The following is a 3777-nucleotide window of genomic DNA, read 5'->3' as shown; positions in this document are numbered from 1 at the left end:
CACCGGGGCTGAGGGTCACACCGGGGGGGGTCACACCGGGGGGGTCACACCGGGGCTGAGGGTCACATCGGGGGGATCACACCGGGGCTGAGGGTGGCGGGGGAGGCGGCCGTGTCCAGCGTAACCGGAGCAGCAGCCAAAGGTTGTCCAGAGAATCCCGAAAAGACCCAAAATGTTCCTAAAAAACAAACAGGTGGAGAAAAATTCAAAACGATCTAAAGGGAAGAAAAACAAATAATTTCCTCCCTGCTGTTTTCCCTTAGATTTAATTAGGATTTCTTCTCCATAGTGGAAAGAATACACAACTTCGGCATTGGCTCCCTGCCCCGCTTGCTGTCTGGGCAGTGCCACGGTGGAAAAACATTAAATAATAATAACTCGGGCCATCTGTCACCTCTGAGAGCTGCTGCTGTGCACAGCCAAACCTCTCCCGGCTTCCCGGTGCCTCCCGGAGCTCCTGCCTGGTCGGTTCCTCCCCTTCCCCTTCCCCTGCCCTGCAGAGCAGCTTGATCCTGAAACACAAGAGGGAATTCTGGATAAGGCAACATCAGGGGAGTTCTCCTGGGAAGTTGGCGTCTCCACATCCCCACACACCTCCTGGTGGGAGGGAGAAGGGGATGTGCGGAGCTGATAAATTTCCCCAGTAGCATGGAACTGGGAACATCTGCTTGGTGACTTGGATAAGCAGGAGAGCCACATTCCATTTATTCCCCTCTGCCATTCTTTGGGACTCGAGCCATAACCCAGAGATGGGAATTTCAGCCGTAGCAACAAAAGTATGAAGGCACTTTGTCTTTGCAGCTTTGCCGTGGGGAATCACGGGGATGTTGCTGAGTGCAAGTGTGGCAAAGGGGGCCCCGGCGTCCTGCAGGAATCCCTTGGGTGGGAAGGGTCTTTGCTACCCTCCAGGAAACCCCAGGGAGCTCCACTGAGTGACCCCACAACCCAAACGTGTGTGCACCAGTGCCAAGGCTGACTCTTTTAGTTTCTTAGGTCAGGGTGACCTTCAGCTCAAGGCCAGGTTGGCCTGGTCTAGTGGAAGGTGTCCCTGCCCCTGGCAGGGAGTGGAACGAGTTGAGTTTTGAGGTCCCTTCCAACCCAAAGCATTCCATAATTCTGTGACAAAAAGCAGGACAGCCCCGTTCAATTTTCTGCCTGGCACATTTTGACCTCTCTGCTGCTGAAATGCACGTGGGGCTCCATAAACAATAAACTGCCCTGGGGTCAGGCATGAATCAAAGCTTTGACATTCAAAGAGATCAGATCCTGAAGGAGGGCTCCGAGTGGAGCCCGCAGGGACCCCGCCCACAGCCCTCGGGGCTGTATTTCTTCCCTGTGCTAATTTTACTAAAGACACAACTCATATTCCTGTTGATTGAACAGTTTTGTGTTGACAGCGTTGAAGATTTGTGATGAAACTCATCATCAGCCCCGAGAGCGGGCTATTAGTCCCCGTCAGCGCGGCCGGCGAGGGCTCGGATATTTTATGGCCCGCTCTGAAGACAAACATACACATTTATATGTCACTTGTTGCAATATAAATGCTAACTTGTACTTCTTTCAAAACTTTTAGTGAATTGTACACATTTCGCAAGATTTATAGCGAGAAGCGAACGGCTCAAAATATTGCTTCAAACATATTTGTCACTTTGGCAACAGAACAAAAAAAATCTGGAAGATATTGCCTTTAGAAATAAATCATAAATATAAGCATCTTAAAAGAGTTTATTTTGGTCATTAATAGTTGATGCTCCCTCCCCCACCCAGCGCAGGATTTAAAGTTAAATTATGCAAAATCAAAAACAAACCTTATAATACTTAATCAAACATGCATAAAACTGTCAGGGCCAAATAAATTCTCTCAATTAACTTGCTTCAGATTGTGATTGCATTTACTAATTTAATCAACACTAGAATAATTTGGAGACTGGGTAATGATGAATTGCTGTGGTGCTGCACGTGAAGGGCCGCTAAGGTGGTGTGCTGAGACAGGAATGCAAGAAATGCCTTCGATGTTGAGGGCAAAAAACTCACAGCTGAGTCGTCACAATCATTTTATAATGGAAACATCTTTTTCTTCCCATTTGGAGGGGAATTTTTGCCAGCAAATTCCCCGTCATGGACAGACCTTGTCTGGATGAATGGCTCCAGTGTTAGCTCATGGAGTCAATCTCATGCCAGCCCGAGATGAGCGAAGGAGTCAAACCTGCAGAGACATTCCCTCCCCATTTTTGAGCCATTTTGTGAATGTGATCTTTCCCTGGGAACGGCGACCTCCAGCCCTGCTGCCTGGCACCGCGTTATGCTTCAGCCTCGCTCAGGTCATTTAGGCTGGAGCTGGAGTAACAGCCCTGTAATATCGAGATGTCCTTTAGCTCAGTCCTTTTGCACTTTGAATGGATCTGCACTTACAATAAAATGGGCCTGACCCCTGCCTAGGAAAGCTTTCAATACTATTACTTGTGGAGAGCTAAAACATCACCATTTTGCAGGCGTAAGCAAGGTTTTATGGAGAGGTTCTCATTTACAGGTTCATGTGAAGGAGGCTGTAAGGTGTATTCAACCCTATAAAATACCTGAAGCTCAGAAAAATCACATCCATATTTGTTCTTTAACCTTTCCACACCTGTTTTACAAAAAATAACAATGTCCACATAGCTGCTGTGGGAATGAGCTCTTTGCAAGACTCTCCTCCTTTCTCTTTCTCTCTGTCTCTGCAAAATATACTTTCCACAGCCTAACTGACCATTTTGGACACTTTTTATTTGAAATGGGGATTGTGCTTTATAAATGTCTGGCATCCATCACTATCTGGTACCCAGTACAAATCAGTAAATAAAAATCCATGGGCTGAAAAGTATATCCAGAAAAATAGCTAACAAGTTTCCTTGGGTGACCCAGAAACAATTACTTCCCTAGCAATTCCAGGCCATATAGACATCCATAATTCTTCAGGGCTTAAAGATAATAAAGTGTTAACATGGTATTTTTCAAGCATTCACTGCTGCCTTCGAGTCATATCCAAAAGCACCATTCAAAACCAGCAGCATTTTAACTCCCTTGGGTTTTGCTGAGCAAGAAATATAACAAATTAAGGAAATCTTAAAGGAATTCTTTCCTTTTCCTTAAAGGAGATTTAGGATTGAGTCTGGCCCTTAAATTTTAAATGTAATCGATCCTCCCTGCAAATCTAAAGTGCAAAAGCTTGTGAAATATTTTTTCCTTATTACTTCTTTCCAGATCTCATCTCGTGGCTAGAAATGTGAGCTTTAATCAGTTTGAGGAGATTTGCATGTGGTAAATAATAATGCAGTCTATTAGACTAATCAAATAAAAAGATGTGTAGCAGAAAGTGGAACTAATTCCCAGTCCTGCAGCCCTGCAACCGCCGGTTGCATTCTCAGAGCAGCGCTCTGAGCCCCTGGCTCTCCCACTTCCCCAGGGCTGCAGAACAGCAGCCTTGTTTTGGGGAGTTATTTGGGGTTTGGCAGCATTTGGATCCTTTTGGATGCCTTTTGGGAGTGAGGGATGTACAGACCCCCAAGCCCCGCACTGAACACCCTGCGAGGCTGGGGAGCGGCAGTGCCAGCTCAGACGCTGAATGCCCGCGCAGATGGTCGGGTTGCGCAGATGGTCGGGTTGCGCAGCTCAGCGAGGCCAGGCTGCCGTATCCCTGCAGGAATCCTCCTCCTGGAAGAGTTTTATGGATATATATTTTACAGGTGACTTGTGAAATATAAAACTAGAGCAGTCTGCAGTTTCTAAAGAAATAAATGA

Source organism: Corvus kubaryi, unplaced genomic scaffold, assembly GCF_017639235.1.
Source record: "Corvus kubaryi isolate FWS band 111438036 unplaced genomic scaffold, C.kubaryi_AGA036_p1.0 78, whole genome shotgun sequence".
Lineage (NCBI taxonomy): Eukaryota > Metazoa > Chordata > Aves > Passeriformes > Corvidae > Corvus > Corvus kubaryi.
The sequence above is the reverse complement of the archived record's forward strand: the minus strand, read 5'-3'. Positions refer to the sequence as shown.